We start from the raw sequence: 21,803 nt of genomic DNA, 5'->3' as shown, positions 1-21,803 counted from the left end.
ATCTCGTCAACACGCACTTCGAGGCGGGTCAGCACGTACTTCGAGGTGGTTCATCGGGTCGACACGTACTTCGAGGCGGGTCATCAGGTTTTGGCACAGAAACGAGGCGGTCGGTGGCACATTTTACAAGGTAATGAGAAGTTATTTTCTAGAGAGAGTAATTTAGAGAGAGTGAATTGGTGTGAATGAGAATGAGGGTTGGAGCCCTCTATTTATAGGCTGTCTCGGGTCCCCGTCGCGATACGCGATGGGCCAAGACATAGCCGTCGTGGATCGCGACGTAGCTATGATGACTTACCTTGTAGGCTTGCCACGTGGCGGACGCGGTGCCACGTGGTGACACGTGTAACACCCCTGCCTCTCGTACCACCAATATTGTCCGCTTTGCCCCCGATGGGTTGCCCATCCGGGAACTCACAGCTTTGTTTTTGGTTGCCCAGGTAGAGACTTCCCAAGTGGTCACCCATCCTAGTACTACTTCCACGTAAGCACGCTTAACCGTGGAGTTTTCATGTGCTCCACAACCAACTAAGCCCAAAACGCGTTGGTGATGTTAAGAGTCAGGACATTATGAACCAAGGATCTCTCTTGTCCACGGCCGATGTGGGATAGCCTAAGAGTGGGACGATGTTGTGTTTTTCAAGGGTGTTACAAACAACCCCCCTTTGGACTCATCTTGTAACACCCCGGCCTCTCGTACCACCAATATTATCCGCTTTGCCCCCGATGGGTTGCCCATTGGGGAACTCACGGCTTTGTTTTTGGTTGCCCAAGTAGAGACTTCCGAGGTGGTCACCCATCCTAGTACTACTTCCACCTAAGCACGCTTAACCGTGGAGTTTTCATGTGCTCCACAGCCAACTAAGCCCAAAACGCGTTGGTGATGTTAAGAGGCAGGACATTACTTATGAACCAAGGATCTCTCTTGTCCACGGCCGATGTGGGATAACCTAAGAGTGGGACGATGTTGTGTTTGCCAAGGGTGTTACAAACAACCCCCCTTTGGACTTATCGTCCTCGATGAGGCATGTCCCATCATCCCGAATGGCACAAGAGTGGCTCTGATACCACCTGTAACACCCTAGCCTCTCGTACCACCAATATTGTCCGCTTTGCCCCCTATGGGTTGCCAATCCGGGAACTCACGGCTTTGTTTTTGGTTGCCCAGGTAGAGACTTCCTATGTGGTCACCCATCCTAGTACTACTTCCACCTAAGCACGCTTAACCGTGGAGTTTTCATGTGCTCCACAGCCAACTAAGCCCAAAACGCGTTGGTGATGTTAAGAGGCAGGACATTACTTATGAACCAAGGATCTCTCTTGTCCACGGCCGATGTGGGATAACCTAAGAGTGGGACGATGTTGTGTTTGCCAAGGGTGTTACAACACGTGGCGGAAGTAGTGCCACCTTTGGACACGTGGCGGACACGTGTCATTTTGTCAAACCATGTCATCGCGATACGCGATGACGTTTGGCCTATGACCGTCGCGTATCGCGATCGGGCCAGATGGCAGATTTTCCATTTTTGATTTTTAAGTTTAAAAAACTTGTCATTTTTTATCCTTTATCTTTTGAACTTGGTATTTTTGACCCGTTTATTTCATGATGTTACATTCCAGCTCTTTTCCTTCATCAGCCCAAATTTGACATTTGAATCCACTGGGGTCAAAGAAGGTTTACTATCAACCATCTCAAACCTGTGTAGCAGCTCACTAGCATAATTGGTTTGGTGCAAAATTGTCTTGTCACCACTGTACTTCAATTCCAATCCTAAGAAGTGGTTAAGTCTTCCTAGATCTTTCATCTTAAATCGTACACTCAAATTTGCTTTAAGTTGTTTGATATCTCTGGTTATAATCAAGTCGTCCACATAAAAAACTACAACCTTCTTATTAACATGCTTGACAAATAGACTAGCATCCGAATTAGTTAACTTAAAACCGTTTTGCTCAAGAAACACACTGATTTTACCGAACCAAGCCCTTGGTGATTGCTTTAGACCATAAATAGCTTTCTTTAATTTGCACACGTATTCTGGATGATCTTTGCTTTCAGAACCCAATTATTGAGACATATAAATAACATGATCAAGATCCCTTTATACGAACGCATTACTCACGTCCATTTGTCACAACCACCACCTCTTACTTGTTGCAACTGCTAATAACACGCGGATAGTCGTTAGTTTTGCCACGGGGCTGAATGTATCTTCATAATCCAAGCCGTATTGCTGTGAAAAACCTCGTGCAACTAACCAAGCCTTAAATATTTCTACCGACCTGTCCGCTTGTTTCTTTAACTTGTAAACTCATTTACACGAAACTAGAGTTACATTTATGGGTCGTGGTACTAATTCCCACGTTTGATTCTATAGAAGCGCCGACATCTCCTCTTTCATAGCCAAATACCAATTTGCCTTTCTATGAGCTTCTTCAAATGTTTCGGGCTCAAGTAGCCTATCTTCAACAATTGCAACATTAGCATTTACATATAAAGGGTTAGGTTTTCTTACTCGTTGAGATCTTCTTGGGAGCGGTTCTTGTTGACTGTTTTGTTGTGCACTCGGGGCTTCAGTTTGCTGTTTGTTTTCATTATCTTGATCACTTCTCGTATAATCAGTGACATCAAAGCTCAACCGAACCTTTGACAATTCGAGGTCTTCTTTGAGTTGATTGGAATCAGAAAGCACTTCGCTACTAGTTGACCACCAGGAGGAGTTAATGTGATGAATTAACTAAAGGTTGGTGGATGACGTTAATGTGTTGGACTAAAACTGATAGTTAATTGAAACTATTGTACCATAAAAGTCTAAAATAAACTATTGGACTAATACTGATAATTTTAAGAAATCACAAGGACCAAAACCGAAGTTCTCTTTAATTTTTTTTATTTTCTTTTAAAAGAGAGTTTTTTTGTGGTCCAAAATGTCTCTCAGAATTCTCAATTTCAAAATAGTTCTCACATATCATAATCCTTAGGAAATAATACCCCTTCTTGATCCTTTGACACTAAAGTTCACATGTTAAGGGCATAGATTCCATTGACCTTAACCTTAAAAGTACATCTATCCATATACGCAATTGAACAATTCTTGGTCTAATGGCACAACGTGTTTAATATTGTTTCACAAATAATAAAAATCAACTCAGAAGACTTCATAGAAGAAAGAACTCGTAATACTTCATGACAATTTAAATCACATTATTAATAAGTCAACAAGTCAATGGTCAATTTTGGATGGATTGCATATGCTCTCCGTTGCCACCACTCCTTGTCCTTTTAGGGGAATTATTTGCCACCACTCGTTGTCTAGAAAAATTGTTTTTGGTGTATTTATCACTCTCGGATTTCTTGACTTTTTGATGTTTTTTTGAAGTTTCCAAACTCCTAAATATCTTGAGATTTGAAACCACATTCACAATCTATTTCCTTATTTCCTACCATATATTCATATATTTCATACTAGCTTTTAAGCCTGCATGTTACGCGGGTTTATTTAGATTTTTTTTATATTATTTGTGAATATATAATTTTCATGTGTTTAGATTTCAACTTAAACATAAACTTTGATATGTAGATTTTGTATTAAACTCAAAGGTTATATAAATCAATAAATTGTGTTCTGTTTATGGTTGGAGTTTAAGTTTAGTTTGTATGTGATTTTCATCTTTCTTGTTTACTGGTAGTTTCACATGTTTTTAATCTGTACTTCAAGATCATAACAACTAAATTAGAACACTCCATTTGTTGTTTAGGTTGATTATAGTTTTATGTTTGTTCTATTATGTTCGTTTAACTTTGTTTGTGTTCGCTTACATTCGAGAACTATTCTATTGGGTTTAAACGAACGAACATGAATATACTCATTTTTCAATAAATCGACATAAACACAAAGTCCTGTTAGATTATATGTTTGTGCTCGACTGCTCGTGTTCGGTTAAAGTTAAATGATCGAACACAGACATGCCAATGCCAATATAATTCACAAAAGATCCTTTAAATTCAACAAAAAGTAACTTTTAGAGCTTATGAGTGATTTCGTGCTCTACACGAGGGCAATTGAATAAAATAGGTCAGGTGTTGTTTAGTCGGGTTTAGGCCTGCTTCGGGTAGGGTTTGGTAATCGAGCTCGATTAAGTCAGATGTTGTTTATTTAAGATTCGTGTCATATTTGGAAATCGAGTTCAGGTCGGGTGTTTTCGGTAATCGATTAGGGATAAAAAAAAATCTGGTTCAAATAAACAGAAAAAAAAAAGGAAACTCATTTTTTTTCTCGGGTCATCCTTCATATGGTGTTTAATTGATTTCGGAAGCATGAAACAAGTATAGTATTAATACTTGTTAGAGCATCAAGAAGATTCCTCCATGTCTTTGATGACAAAATCATTTGCAAGTATTGAATCTTCATCCAATGGAGTCATATCCAAAGAATCTTCAGGAAACAGTTTAGCAACCTAAATATTGATTAATAATAAGTTATAACTTTGGAGTGAAAGTTAAAACTTTTTTTATAAAAAATGTAATATTTAAGTAACCTGAAAATCACGTTCCTTCACAAGATTTGGTGTTCCTTCTCAAACCAACGCCATTCAGACTAATTCTTACTTTAGATTATGAAATTGTATTACAATACAATAATTCTAGTATTGAAAATCATAGTCCTCAATTCAGAAGATAATGTCACTACAACATACAGTGGTAGTCCTCAATTCAGAACACAAACCGTAGTCCACAATCTACATCAAAAGTGTCTTAAATAAGAGCTGCACTAAACATGGGAAATTGAATCTCACATTGTTGTGAGAGTTATCAAACAATCACATACCTAACAATGTGCCCAATGTTCCAGTATAATACAGGAATCATTAATCCAATGCAAGTCCAGGCAATGATTTAAAACTGTGTGTTCAACTAATAGAAATAAGTGCTATCAATAAGTGCATGAGTAACCAATATGGATCTCATATTCATTTAGAATACAATCTTTATCTATCCAGTAATGTGATCACACTACTGAAATATGCAAAATTAGAAAATTAAAGCTCACCTGAACATATAACAATTCATACACACACTTGACATAATCGACTAATCAAAGAATAGCAAGATAAATCAAAGCATACAATTAGTTCCGTTAACATAAATTCAAACCAATAAACAATGTATCACAAATGACTCAGAATGGCCAACTCGAACACTAGATAAATACATACATAGGTGGTTTGTAGCCCATTGTGGCAGATCAAACATAGGTAAAAACCAATATATGTAGTTACAAAAGATTAATGTTAGATGTATATGTATATTTACAAAAGACTATTTATCAAATTCTAAAAACCCAACAGTTACAGTCCTTTTCGTACTCAGGGGCTAACCCAAACCACCATGTCTGCTTTGACCAGACTTTTACTACGGTTCCTAGACCCACCATTGTAAAGTGGAGAATCCTCTCTTGGTGATGCGGGCGAATACAACCTTTTTCCTGGACGTGAAACCACCATAAATAATTCATAGTTATTTACATAAAACCATATTAAAAACCAGATATAAGAGAATCAACATACCTGGAGTGTAAACAAACTTTTCAATTGTTTCTTGTTGTCCTAACTATAAATACCCATGTTGGCTTTATTGTAATCTTTGTTTATCTCTTGAAATCTTTTTGCATGTCCAGTTCCATCCTTGTGAAGATGTCTTACATCAGATTCAATCTCCCTTTAAATTCAAGTTAAATCCATGTTCTCCATCATCAACTTTGTATCCATTAACAAAGCATCAACACCCAAAAAGTGAAGCATAAGTTAATGCAAAAGCATGGGTGGTTTCCATTTTACTAAACTCAACCAAATTTCTACTGACAATAGATTCTCTATGCAACCAAAATGATTCAGGTGAATAACGCAATTGACTTATTTTTCTTTGCAATTCCCATAACAGTGCACTAAATGAAGAACATGGTTTGGAATAGGACTATAAACCCATAAACACCCTAACCACAACCGCCATGCACTATCATTTCCTCTATACGATCATCTGAACATATTAAAACCAAAAAAGTTAATTGCAATCAAATGTAATGTACCTTTACTTTTCATATACTCTAAATACTCCAAACGTTGAGTACCAGTTCTTGCATATGGCCATTTAATTTATATGTGAGAATATTCAACGACATTATAAAATGGTAACTCTGCATGATCTGATAAAAGCCCCGGAACAGACTCCTGTTTTGCGTATATAAACCAAATTAGTCAGAATATATAATAAATGAATGAACATGAATTTTTTTTCCTGCTCATTTGTTTAAACCCAACAAACATGAACATGTCTCATTCGTTCATTTGTTTTGTGAAGTCAACCATGGTGTGTGATATGTCCATATTTTTACAATGGTGGAAGTGGTCGCAACACGTTCATTATACCAATAAGGCGCACCATAATGCTCACACATTGTGTTTCATAAATCTAACTATGTTTTAGGAAAATGAAAAAGCAATGGTAATAGTGTATGAATCCGCTCCAGTGAAGCATATCTTATGTCAATATCTAAAATATTAAGTAAAGCTTCATTAGCAACAAACATAGAAGACTATGAATGTCTGTTGACAATGAAGTTCAGGGTGCATCTTTTCATTTTCTAACACTCTGTACTATACATTCAGAATGTAACATCGTATATATGCTAACTATATATAAAATAATCTAACGAAATAATATACTAACGTAAGCAAAGTTAGGTAGTTACCTATAAATAGAGTCCACTGCAATAATCACTTTTGGTGAGCTGCAATAATCAACATGCAACAACAGAAAATGCAAAAAAAGAAATAAAAAAATGTATAATGTATCAAGAAAATATATAAAGAAGCTTCTTACCAACTGGTAAAATGGCCATGGTGTGTAATTTATCCATAGATCAGTCATAAACACCCGAACACAGTCAAACACACGGTCCTTCGAATTTCATCCTAATTACACCAATTTAAGAAACGCTAAATAGAAACAAAAATAGCAGCGTTTTATCCAAATCAATTTCATTGATCACAATAATTTAGATGCCACATTAACTAATTATTAGCATGAAACTGTTTCAACAGTATAATTCATATATAAAATTGTTACCAATTAATATTATAATTTCTAGATTGCAAAAGATTCTTACAAAAGTTTAACATCATGGCATAAATTACACTAACATTTACAAAATCCATGTCAATTTTTGTGACTTTGACATCCAAAAGTCAAAATGCATAACAGATTAATAAGCCATTGTTGTTGAAATGAGTCAAATAACATATCATTCAATTCGTGAATCAAGATAAGAGTAAAAAATCGATTAAAACCCTAAGTGATTAACACATTGATTAATAGACATTCAAGATGAATTAGGAAATTTACCTGAAGACAGTATGATCACCACTCACCGCCCTAGACTCAGCCCCCAAACTCGATGTTCACGTATCCGCCATGATTTGTTTGGGGTTCGTCTCATTGGTTTTTGGTGGTGGTGATGTTGGTATAGTTTGGACTTTGGCTTTTTGGTGTATCGATCTAAGAGCATTCTCATCAAACCTCTATCTTTATATAAATATTACATTAAAATTCACTACATTTTTTCACTCCATTTCAATTTAATACTTTTTATTACCTTTATCATTATTTTTTCTATCTCCTCCATTCACAACCACTTTCAAAAAATATAAAAAAATTATATGGGGTGAACAATAGTTTTTCAAATATACAGAAATATCACAACGTTTTCTAATATATAAAAATCATTCAATCACAACATCCTAAAACACTCTCTAAATTATAAAAACATCTCTCACATAAAATAGGGGGTTGGATGAGAATGATCTAACTTCCTGCTAGTTTTGTCGGTGGAAATGTCATTAAAAAAGAAAAAGGAAATAGAAATCATGAAAGTCTTGTTTGACTTACACTCATTGAAGAGCTCATGAGAATTATGATTCTATGATAAAATTAAGAGTTAAGTTTTATTTGTTGACGAGACCATGAGAATTGTGATTCTCGAATAAAATTACGAGTTAAGTTATGTGATTAGATTGTGTTTTGGTTTAAACGGTCACATTAATACGAAGGGTGACAACAATGAGAAGTGTGAGAAAAATTTATGGTCATAAAAAAACTCTTAAAAAAATAAAAAATCATAACTCAAAATACAAGAAAATTAAAAAAATAACCACAATGATATATATAAAAAGAAATAATAGATCGCAAAATATAACACAATGCCAAACAAAATATAATACAATATTAAGAAAAAAAAATATACGGTGTCAAGGAAAAAAAGACACAATCAATGATGAAAATAAACACAATAATAAATAAAAAGACACAATGATTTTTTTTTATAAACATTGTTTTTTTAGAACGAGGAAGACGATGAAAACATATTTGTGTTTTTTTAGTTTCGTTTTTTATTAGAGTTTGAGTTTTGATTTTTTATATTAATTTTTAATTACTTTTTTATGCTATTTTTTGCTACAAATCCTTCTTAATTTTGACTCTTTTATAAAATAACATGCCCATCTTTACCATACACAAAAAATGCTTTCTTCCATTCAACTTAACAAACAATGAAGCCCCCATTGTAAACAATGCCCCACTTTTGTCCTCTCTAAAGTTAACATCCACAAACCGTTTTTGGAGTAACAAAACTCCAAAGGTATTCATTCCATCCATTCTACACTTACTACTGTTCTCGCTTTCTCTCTTGTTAAATACTTATCACCAGAAAAACCTCCACGTATTGATTTTCACACTGGAGGTTGACCGCAGGAAGCCCCCTCTCTTTCTTAGCATATTATAGATCAACAATATTCGAACGAATGCCCTCCTGAGTTTCATAATCGAACTCTGGTTACCTTGTATGAACAAGTGGCAATCGAAATAAACAAGTACGTGCATTTGTCTCTCTCTCTCTCTCTCTCTCTCTCTCTCTCTCTCTCTCTCATCAAAAACACATTGACAAAAAATGATTAAAACACATTGACAAAAATGATAGGTTTTAAAGCAATTTTAGTAACAAACAAAATTGAATGATTATTTAATGAATATCAACAAACAAATGTAAACGAATGAAATTAACTAACATAAATAAAACAACATAAATAAATAGACAAAAACAAATATAAATCAATGTAAATGAATGAATGAAATATATAAGTGTCTATGTCCGTTAACATTCTATAGAACGGTTCACTAAAGCATTCGACCATTTATTACATTTACTTGTAATCCATTAAAAAAGCAATCGTCGCCATTAAATTTATAATTGACCATGAAGATTGGAGAACCATCGACCAGAAAAAGAGGCGGGGTTCAAGTCCGTCGAATCATTACATAGGAGGCTATAAGCCTTATTAAACTAACTTGGGCTGATAGAAATTAAAAAAACATTGGGCTTTAATTAAAGAAAAAGAGCCCTGACTAGCCGAATGCCTTATCTTCATATTCTTTTACATTTTGGCCCACCTACCTAGAGGTGCAAAAAAAAAAACCCAAACTCGGAACTGGACACGAAATATAAACCCGGAACCGGTTTTCTTAATACCCGGGTTTTTAATACCCGAACCCGTACCCGACCCTACCCGTAGGGTACGGATAGGGTATGCATTTCGGTACTAAAACCCGAACCCGAACCCGAACCGGACCCGATTTGTACCTGGTAATACCTGAAAACCCCAGCCGGTTTCATACCCGGAATAGGGTTTTCCAATACCCGAAATCGGGTATTTCAAATACCCGATGTATACCCGAAGAATACCTTAAAAATACCCGAAAAATACCCCTAAAAAGTGCAACTTTTTAAAAACTCCAATCTATACCCGGAAAAAAGCCCGAAAAACCAACAAATACGGTTTTTTAATACCCAGAAATAGGGTATTCAAATACCCAATTTTAGAATACCCGGTTCTATACCCGAATCGAACCTGATGCATAGGGTATGGTTTTAGAGGTAATACCCGGACCCGACCGACCCGGTTTTTAGCAATACTTGATTTTCCAATACCCGATCATACTTGAACCCGGGGTATATGAAAAAACCGATTTGTGCACCTCTACACCTACCCTGATGATATATTGATAATTTTGTTATACTAACTGCGTGTTCGCGCGATGCGGCGAGGTATGCACACAAACATGTCATCGAATGCGTAACCGGTGTTACCGTTTCTGTATGTGCGTGACTTCACAATAGTACGCGCGTAAATCAAAGATAATATGTTCGTGTTGCGGCATTGGAATCTTAACCAGTGTCAGTAAGCATGTCACACAACAAACGTATGCGCGTAATTAGGTGTCGGTGCGCATGAAACGCTACATTGAACTCGTCTTGACCAGCAACCCGTTTCGTTTGACATTGTTCTAACACGAAATTCGTTATGACTTGACCCCTTTCAACCCAAACCCGTCCCGACCTAAACCAAATTAAAATTTTTTGTATCGACTCATTTCAACCTTAACATTTTAGACCCATGACCCGAACTCGCCCGATTTGTTTGCCGGTCTTTAATGGTAATCAAGTAACACATTAAGTTTTTAAAATGAAAAAAGTATAGCAATACCATACTCAAATTAAAAAGAATAAAATACTCGTTTTTATGGTATAATGTTTTTAAAAAGTATTAGCGTATGAAAAAGTTATAAACGTTTAAACGTCTTCGGGGTAATTGATTTAAAATAAGAGGTATATATGTAACTATTATTTAGATTAACAAAATATGATTAAAGTTAAAGGACCATACTTGTAATTAATTTTGAATAACTTAAAAATCAACCGTAACATTATTTTGCTTTTGCTAAAAGACAAGATTGTCAAAGGACTAAATTACCTATAAAATGTCTTAATCTTATGCATTATAGTTTGTACTAAAAGCAATAAGTTTTGTACTTATTAAAAATTAAGAGGTCTCTTACTCATGCTTTATATAACTAGCATGCTGCCCGCACGTTGCAGCGGGGTATCTACGCAAACATGACATCGAGCGCATAACCGTGTTACCGTTTCAGTAAGTGCGTGACTTCACAACAGTATACGCGTAACCCGACGGTAATATGCTCGTAATGCGGCATTGGAAACTTAACTGGTGTACGGTGTCAGTAAGCACGTCAAACGATTGTACGCGCGCAATCAGGTGTCGGTGCACACGTAACACTACATTGAATGAGTCTTGACTAGCCACCCGTTCCGCCTGACAATGTTATAACCCGAAATCAGTACTGATTTAACCCCTTTCGACCCGAACCCGTCCCGAGTCAAACCAAATTAACCTTTTGTGTATCGACCCATTCCGACCTTAACCTTTTAGACCCATGACCCGAACGGTGAACCCGCCCGACCCGTTTTGCCGGTTCTTAATGGTCATCACGTAACACATTAAGTTTTTAAAATGAAAAAAAATATAGCAACACCATACTCAAATTAAAGAGAATAAAATACTCGTTTTTATGATATAATGTTTTTTAAATAATATTAACGTGTGAAAAAGTTATAAACGCTTAAACGTCATGGGGGTATATATGTAACTATTCTATAATTTAACAAAATGTAATTAAAGTGAAAGGACCAAATTTGTAATTATTATTAAATAAATTAAAATCAACCGTACATTATTTTTGCTAAAGACAAAATTGTCAAAAGACAAAATTGCCCTTAAAATATCTTAATTATATACATTGTGGTTTGTACTTAAAGCAACAAGTTTGGTACCTCTTAAAATTTAAGAGGTCTCTCACTCATGCTTTATATATAGTATAGATATAGATATAGATATATTATGTCACACCCCGACCAAAGGCGGCGGAACATGTCGGGGTGTAACGATTGCCCATAAGCGCATGACACTATTTAAAACGACAATATTTAACAAACTCATTTCATTTCACAACATCGAAAATGTCACATAACCAAATATTCAAAAGTCAAATACAACAAAATATCACAAAATATAGCAAATCAAATATTGTTCATTTTTGCTAATATCCTAACGGTATTTGTGACGTTTTCTTCACCGAACTCCATAATCAACCTAGATGCAAACCTGTAACATTTCATAAAATAAAGTTGGTCAACACAAAGGTTGGTGAGAAATTCATAAGTTTGAACAATAGATATTTAGTATGAAAGCCACAAAACTAGTATACAAAACCGTAAATAATAGCTATAAACTTGGATAAATAGTTATCGCTAACAAGTTAGTGACACCCAACTATAAGGGTTTGCCAAATAGTTAGGATTTTATAGTTATCGTAATTGCATTACGTTAACGACACCTTGCCATGAAGGGTTGCCAAATGGTCTAGGATTTATAGTTCCACCATCCAAAAGCGATAAACACATAGGCAAATAAGCATAGAACACCAAATCGAGCAATTATTCAAGTAAAGTATACAACAACGTTTGTGGTTTAAGACACAAGTATAAAACATTTAGTTTAGATAACATGAAATGTCACCCCCCAAAATTAAAGGTAGAAAACGGGGTATGAAGTTACTCACTTCAAGTAATAAACTTGAAAGATTGATTATTTGTAGATTTGCCGGAACGACGAGTTAACGTATGAGGCGAGGCCTAAATAAAAGATAGTCTTGGATTTAGAAGGCTGTTTTGAAGATCTTTAAATAAAATAATTGTTGCAAAAAGTAAACAATTTAAAGTTCAAGGTTTAAAATGTAACTATTTAAAAATTTATAATAATAACCCTTTAAAAATGTGAGTTTGCTCAAAACCGGGTTAAAGTATCTAACCTTAATATTTACTTAACCAATGTTAAGTAATAAGGTGGGAAAAATGCTAAAATGCAAGTTCCATTGGAACAAAGATACTAAAACGGGTTTTTAACGAGTGTTCGGGTTGTCGGTTCGGGTCTTGACAAATGGTCAAACCCAAAGTCAACTTTCCAAAATATTAATTATTATGAGATAACTCATTAAAACATAATAACACTTAACCAAGTATATAGATCTATTGTTTTAGAACTACCAACGTACGTTAAGCGAGTGTTCGGTTTTGTCGGTCCAACTATGTTATGAGACCAAGTTGGATCCAACATTTCCAAGTACTTAAGAAGATGATTAAAATCAGTTTGTAAACTATTTTTAAAGAAATATACAAACCTTGATAGCTAAAAACACACTTGTGTGTCTTAAGCGAGTAAAATCGGATCGGTTCGGTTTCCATCTCACAACAAGTTCATAGATGGATTCTACATACCCATATATCATAGATCTTGTATAAAATGTACAAATGAAAATATTTAAGTTCTACAACTAAAAAGGTCAACAACAAGTCTTTTTAACAAAAGTTCGGTTTGGTTCGGTTTCTATCTCACAATGAGTTCATAGATGGATTCCACATACCCAAGATTTGTAAATGTGACTAACAAACTAAAATGAGCAGAAGTTAGGCATAAATGATATGTATAATAAGTTATGTGTGTGTGTATATATATCAAGAACACGAAGTCCTCCATGAAGCCTTACCTTATGACATTCGAAACTTAACTAACCGGAGTCGGTGAAGTAACAAATAAAGGAAACAAGGGGTGTGTATTATATATATATGTTGTACCACCATATTCAAGTGTTAGTAATATTAGATGAACAAGTTAAAATGAAAGACTATAGTTAGTTGACCTTAAGAAATCAAAATAACAAAATGTTGAAGATGAATACTTGGATTTGAGAGGGATTTTGGAGAAGATGAACAACCAAAATGGTGTATAGAGCCTTGCTTTTATAATGGTAAGAGTATGGTTCATACAAATAGGGTAAAGATGCATGTGATGGTTGAAATGGTCAAACAAGTTTTTGGTAAATGGCAATAATAGTCCCTAAAGTTTGGTTTAAGTCATTTTTAAAGAGTTTTAAGGACCAAAAAGAATGTTTTCAAGACCCAACAAGTGTAAAACAATATTGTAACATAAAATCCATCATTTTGATTATATCATAAGCTTTGGTTTACAAAATGGGTCGGTTTACATGATAAACGAATACAAACGAGACCCGAAATTGACGAATGTTACATACTAGTCTCCCAATTCATGTAAGAAATTTTGGCTACGAGAAATATGGTGATAAACCTGAAATAAGATGATTTTATAGAAGCCATTATCATCCAAAATTAGCAGCAAATCATTAAACTGACTAGCAGCAGCAACATAGCTTAACAGTTAAACTGGGAGATATCAAGAACACACAACCTTTGATTACAAACCAACCGGCTCTTTTTGGTTATTAACTGAAGACAAATACAATGAATGAAAAACAGATACACCCTAAGCCTTATATATTGTATAGGTAACTAGACCCCATAAGAAACAAGAAACAAAATAGAATTATATAAAACAGGGCCGACCTTGGGCGCGGTGTGGTGTGGGGTGGGGTGGGGTGGACGACAGTCTTAGGCCCGATCTCTCAGGAAGGCCCGTAATAATTTTAAAAACTTTTTATATATATTGTTGTTACTGTCTGGGTTTGTAGCTGTTTTTCATTGCGGAAACTTTCTTATATTTTCACTTCATCACGGAAACTCTTCTTCGTCTATGGTTGGGTTTGTAGTTGCTTCTGCTGTCAGCCTGGATCCATTTTCTTCGCTGTGTGGAAGTGGAACCCTAGCCGCCGCCATAATCAGTTCGTTTGAGATTTGAAGAATCACTAAGTACGAACCCTAGTCGCCGGATTTGCGCCTTGAAGGTCTTCGAAGATGCGACTTGCGAGGGTCATTTGCAACACCCGCCATTATTCGCCACTTCCGTCGTTTATGCTTGCGAGCCTACTTAAGCTCAATTAGCGAAGTTCATGCTCGTTTATTAAACAAACTATTTTTATGCTTATATTCGTTTAAGCCTTATTTTCTCACTTAGGCATTGTAAATTGAAAAGGGTAAAATGTAATTGGATATTAGAAAGGGAAATATGTAATTAAAAGTTTAACACCACGGATATATATAATTGAGAGGCATAAAGACGGAATGTATGTAAAAATCCATAATTTTTTTATGTTAATTTTTTGGGACTTGCAAATTTATGTTTACAATTTAGTGCTAGTATCTTGGATATCGGCCGATCGACTTCGCGTTGTTGTGTTGCCGCAACGTGACGAGCTTTTGTTACCTAGTTATAAATATTACATATTTCTTCCGTTCCATTAATAGTGTTTATAGTTTCTTTTTTGTTTTCCTCATTATAAATGTTCACTTTCAAAATTTATTAGTCAATTTTTAAGTTTACCCTTAAATACACACAACTAACATTAATAAACATTATTGATTAACCCAATTTTCAAAGGTATAATTGTGATTTAGTAAGCAAAAAAAAAATAATCATTCAATCTACCTTAAATTTTGTGTTTTTCATGTAAGAATAATAAATATTTATATATGATCATTATAATCATTTATATTATAATAGATCAAAATATTAAATATACCTTATCATATATTAGTTTGGTAATTGTTGATGGGCCATATTACCTATAATTAACTAATAAAGGGTTTCCCCTTGGGTGTATATATAGAGAGATAAATATTAACATCATAACCTAATCACACACACATAACAATTTTGTGTGCCTCCTCTCTCATAAAATCGGGTTCCTCTCAAGAACCCTAACACCATCCTTAACTTTACATCCTAAAGGGGAACTCGACCAAGATGATAAACATGTCGACTATCTCATACTCTGCTGCGATTACTATTCTCCATGCTGTAACAGGTTCATAGGTTTAATATTTATTATGTTTTCTATTACTTACATAAAGAACTGATCAACATGTGGCATCAGAGCGATGTTGATTAATGAGTTCTTCATGTTTTCCCTAAATATGGAATTGAATCAGAAGACATGGACTAAAACTTGATAAACCCTAATTTTTTTCGGTTTCTTTTTCATGTTCTATTAAGAAAACAATATATGAAACTGTTTGAAATCGCTAAAATTCATATTTAATAAACCCTAATATTTTCGAAATCTGTTAAAATTATGTTTAAAGATTTCGATTCCAAGTTTTTTTTGTATGCTTAATTGTTAAAATTTTCGGTGATGTTCTTCGTGTTCATCATAATCATCGAAAATTATACATATGTTGGTTTAAAATCTAGATTAAAATTTGTTAATGATTATTTAGGGAAATATTTTTTCAAATCTTGGATAACTTAGTAGTTTTAATATTTTCTTAAAAGATTTGAATCCCCTTAAATAGGAAACAGATATAATTGTTAATCACTAAAAAGATTTGAACCAAATCTTATCATTATTTATTTAGTTAATAAAGATCATGGGTTAAAGGATTAACCAATTTATGGGTTATTTAAAAAAAATCATGTATTATGGGCTTAAAATAGATTATGGGTTCTAAGAGTTTATGGGCTTTGGTTATAACCCATAAAGTCGAAAACTCACTAATACCGGAATCAACATTTTCCCGAAAACTCCATAAAATCATGTAAACACCCAAATACGGAAAACCAGCTAAAAGCCGGAAATTGACGATTCACGGGAACCTAAAATTCTCGAGAACTAAGGTTTTACCGGAAACTTAAAAATCCTTACCCTTAAACATACTCTTGCTATTAACTAATTAAATGTTTTGTAAACACTTAAATGTTATAAACAATTTACAAAACATAAAAAGGCTTAACTTGAATGAATTTTTTGATGTATCACTTCTGCCCAAAGGTGATTTGTTACATCTACCCTATCTTTCAAGTCTAATTAAAGCTTTTGTTAGTTTTGCCTAACATGATCAAAATGTCTCACTTCTGCCCAAAGGTGATGTGTTACATTTTAATCTAGCAAAACTAGCCCGTGCATAATTAAAATAATTGTCTCACTTGTGCCAATAGGTGATGTGTTACAATTGTTTTTCACACATACTTAAATAAATTTTAATTCTGCCCAAAGGTGATTTATTGTTTGTTTAAGTAGAACTTTTAATTATTGTCTATTAGTTTGATATTAATAATAGACATATCACATCTTCAATAAAATATAATGATCCTCAATTAATGATCCTTCATTAATCTAATGATCATTAAACTTTAATCTATCTTACTTTAATATCCCATAGCATTACTCACTACAATTTTCTTCTATAAATAACTATCTAATTCAAATCATCCACTCTAATATTAAAACATAATATAAGTTTTACATCATAAAGAGTTTCAATAAAATTTAGCTCTTCTCAGTTTTAATATCCTTTAAGACATGATATGACTATCCTACTGCTCTTTCTAATAACAATCATTCTATTGAAAACTAGAGCATAACAAATGGGATGAGTCAATCATAATGTCTCCTATGATAATGATAATCAAAACCTTATTTAAATAAATGTTATCACTAGAGTTATTTTTGATTTAGTTTTTCCTAAGACTAATCAAAATAACTCATAAGATGCATGCATTCCTTCTAAATTCTAACTATAAGGTTAAATGGTATCCCTGAATACATCATAATGTACAATTCCATGACCCATAAAATTAAGGGTTCACACATGAAAATAAGTACAATTTTATAGTACATTACATACTAAAATTTTCAATAGTATAATTTGGTGCCTTAAAAATCAACTATAATACTCAGAAGTACCAAAGAAAAATGAGTGTGTTGATCAGCAACATATGTACAAGAAAAGAAATGTCTAGTCCTAGAAAATAAAATGTTATTCAACTCACTACCACTAAAACCTAAAAGAGGATAATTCTTAGGTTTATAGACAAAACACAAGTATTACTTTCAGCTATAAGTTCTCTAAGGAGAAGTCTCATTGCAAATATATGTCATTAGATTAGGCATAAGCAACAAGATTATTCATAATTCAAAAGAACAACTGGCTAAATTGATAGTTGTATATTGATGATATTTTAGTCTGCTAATCCTAATATTCCCATTAACACGTGATTGGTTGTGTCTAGTTCTATATGTTTACCCGAAATCAATAAATAACTAACATGAGTGTTAGTGACAAATTTACATGTTAAGGTTATTAGAACCATGATAAATTGTCTTTTAATTACGCTTTATGATACCTTCAATATTCTGGATATTAATCAGAATTTAGTATCAAAACTTAAGCTACATTATGACAGTTATAAAGTTTGCATAGCCAACATAAAGTCAATCTCACTTTAAACTCTTATATTATTTGTTATCAATATCTGGATTAAAACATTTATAAAATAGAACTAGATGATAATGTATACTTTCACAACTTTTGTTATAATTAAAATAAAAATTTAACGAAAGACAAATGAGACCTATAATATTCATCTATTAAAACCAAATTTCATGAGAAATCATGACATGGTTGATGAGGGTGATTTTTCATATAATCTCATTCTTAGTGATTTTAAATCATGTGTTAAATGCCCTAAACATTATTTGGCTTAAGGAATAAGTATTGGTCCACCATAAGTTATATTTCACTGACATTCGTGAAACTTATTCAAACGGAATATTCAGACATAATTCTTTTATCATTTAAAATGCTATTTACTTGTATCTAATCAGTATTCTATAGTCCGCGGTCTTAAAGAGATCCATTCATATATACTTAATACGACTTCTTCTCCTTTAAGTTTATTATGACATCTGGATGTTAATGGAATCAAATCAAGTCTAACATATATATGACAGATTCCCACGTCATGTACATCATTGAAACTTCTCTTGTATTTTTCCCAGAGATATTAAAGATCAGTGAGAGCCTTAAGTGTCTCAATCATAACTTACAAGATTTGCAAGAGGTGGGGGAGTGAACACTTGATATTATCTCAAATACACCTATTGTACAAGACACTGCTCCATCATAACACTATTCCATCAAAACATATCTCTTTAGAATTTACTACTACTCTTACAAAAGTTTCATTGTTGCTTAAACGTGGACAAATTCAGATTTCTTACTAAATTAATCCTCACCAAGAGAAACTGCAACAACTTATATTATTAACTTGTTTATCTGTTAGAATCTATTGGTCTTTAAATACTGACCCTAAGTATGCTAATTTCCTAAAGGTTTATAAAGTCCGTGGGAGCAGTAAAAGTCTTTATAATGACTTGTTAGAAGTACAAGAGGCGGGGGGAAGAGAGGTATTAAATTTTACTCCAATTACACCTCTTGTACACCATAGTGCGCCAAATCTTACACACTTAGAATCCTGAAAATGATAGAAACCTAACTAAGAGCTAATCCATAAAACTGAGACTTTTAAAATTACCCAATAATCAACTCAGGATGCCATCTAGGTTTTAAGACCTACTAACACTGATGATTATGTAACCTCCCTAACTAAAGTTAAAATGGATGTTGGAAAGTATAATGATCATACTCCTTCTAATTAAATCATTAGCATCAATCAATCTTCTGAACGGAATAAGCTATTATTAGCAAATTAAACTACACTTCATAAGTCAGAATAACGTTTTGAGATTTGGTTGAATCACCTAAAGGTGTTAATAACTAAACTAAATCCTAACACGAACGTTAAGACATAAAGAAGAATGATTGATTGTTAAAGGTTATATACAAGAGGGAATAAGTTATCAAAGAATCTTCTTACCTATATTACAAAAGATTTCTTTAATTATCATTATTGTTCTAGTAGCTTATAATAGTTAAGAGCTACATCAGATGAACATTAAAACAATTTTCCCTAACAATTGGCTTACATACTTATTTGTTTATAAAACAGCCTAAAAGTTATAAACTGAAGGTCAAAGAACTTTTAGTCTATAAGTCAATAAAATCCATATATGGGTTAATGCAAACATCAAAATATGATGAAATATATATACAATTATTTTCATCAAAAACAAGTGGATTAATGTACATACCTCAAGATGAGTGGGAGCAACTAAAAACAAACTTGCCCTTATATAGATGACATTCTTCTGACAAGTATATGTTACATAAGTCAAAGCATTATTCACGCATACTTTGATATTATAGATCTCAGAGATATTCCTTACACATGTAACAAACAATATTTCTCTACTTTAGAGGATAATATGTACACATAGATTATTTCCTTATGCTTCATTAAGGAGAAACCTTATATAAGTTCAAGTCTATACTCGTTAAGATATTTCTCAAAATTGCAACACACTAGATATGTCTAGATTAATGTGAAGCATCTAAAAGAGTACTAAGATATCTTTAAAAGAAACGAAAGACTTAATTTTAAAAGAAGAAGTGAGAATTCAAACCGGTAGATTACTCTAAACTTTGTCATATTCAAAGATAAGAAAATGTAATTTTTGGGATATATTCTTATGTCAGTAGACAAATCTATCTCATGGATGAGTCATAATGAATTGATAACAACAACCTAAGTCATAACGACATAATATGTTGATTAATTACAACATTGTTGTCAATAAATGTTGTTGAAAATTTATCAGTGGACTCATAAGTTTATTAACTCCATATAAATTGTATATTGAAGACTTATTGTGATAAAGTCAGCTACCATGTTTTCTCAAACAGTAACAGTTTGAGAGGTGCTGCATTAAATTTTGATATGGAATTAATTATTCGTTTATGAACGAATTGAGGAATATAAATTTTCATATCGAATTCATTCATGATATGCTTAAGGATCCGATAACTAAAAGTCTCACCCATAAATATTATGAAAGCGCTTATAATAATGACGGGTTATTGATGACTATGCGCAACTGCATATCATACTATGAATGATTAACTATTAAATTTCCTCATCAGTTTTGATTTGTACGTCTCTTAATATGTTCTGCATGCATAATGACATATAGACAAATTATTATACAAATCAAACGTTTGAAGGGCATACTTGAAAATTTTGATCATAACTACTTAGGTTTTAAATAAGGACTGCAGTATGATTAATGGGGGTCTTGAGCTGATGTTCAATTCAATGATTGTATTTCTCTGCTCCAGTTTAAGTTTAAAGCTAAAATGAGTGTTAACTCGTGATCAGGCTTATCTAATACTTATAAAAATGATTACTCGGCCAAGTGGGAGAATGTAAGAATAATATATAATAATATATATTTATATATGGCCATTATAATCATTTATATTATAATAGATCAAAATATTAAATATACCTTATCATATATTAGTTTGGTAATTGTTGATGGGTCACATTACCTATAATTAACTAATAAAGGGTTTCCCATTGGGTGTATATATAGAGAGATAAATATTAACATCATAACCTAATCACACACACATAACAATTTTGTGTGCCTCCTCTCTCATAAAACCGGGTTCCTCTCAAGAACCCTAACACCATCCTTAACTATACATCCTAAAGGGGAACTCGACCAATATGACAAACATATCGACTATCTCATACTCTGCTGCGATTACTATTCTCTATGCTGTAACAAGTTCATAGGTTTAATATTTATCATGTTTTATATTACTTACATGAAGAACTGATCAACATTTCAAACCATGACACTTTGAATGGGACGAAGTTGGTATATTACTTCACCACAATGCATACAATGTATATATTTGTGTTTTGCTTATTGATTAGAAATAACTAAATGGATGGTTTATGTGGTTTATCTAATTTACAAATACTATCTAATTTACAAATACAATTACAGGCCCTCAATTTTTGGTGCGGTTTAACGATTACGCCGCATTTGTGAGTGCTAAATTCTAGTTATTATAATTGATTCACAAACAAGCGCGCACACACATATATTGTATGATTCTCCGGTTAAAAGTTTCTGGTTCTACCACTAATCACATTCAAACTTTAAGCCCGTTTCTAAA

Source organism: Bidens hawaiensis, unplaced genomic scaffold (genome assembly GCF_021521415.1).
Source record: "Bidens hawaiensis isolate Kalapana, Puna unplaced genomic scaffold, B.hawaiensis_p1.1 tig00001511_1, whole genome shotgun sequence".
Classification (NCBI taxonomy): Eukaryota; Viridiplantae; Streptophyta; class Magnoliopsida; order Asterales; family Asteraceae; genus Bidens; species Bidens hawaiensis.
This window is presented reverse-complemented; position numbering follows the sequence as displayed.